The sequence below is a fragment of the Hippoglossus stenolepis genome, chromosome 21 (assembly GCF_022539355.2).
Source record: "Hippoglossus stenolepis isolate QCI-W04-F060 chromosome 21, HSTE1.2, whole genome shotgun sequence".
Classification (NCBI taxonomy): domain Eukaryota; kingdom Metazoa; phylum Chordata; class Actinopteri; order Pleuronectiformes; family Pleuronectidae; genus Hippoglossus; species Hippoglossus stenolepis.
The window spans coordinates 3,871,403-3,871,651 of NC_061503.1; positions in this window are offsets into that span (position 1 = coordinate 3,871,403).

Here is a 249-nt window from a genome sequence, read left to right on the forward strand (position 1 = left end):
TGATGATCTAAAGTGATCTGCTTCCACAAGACAAGAAGGGAAACTTGTTGCCATCCCTGCTTTTCCCACTCTCTCCCACCTGGCTGTACTGCTGCTCCATGATCACTCTCTGGGTCTCTATCTTGATCTTTCTCCCACTATCTCACCCCCACTCTCCCTCTCTAATGACAGGCAGCAGAGCTGATAGGCAGATATATTTATACTGGTGGCAGGGAAGGAAGAAGTCATCAGCCGAGCCCCGTCCAGCCT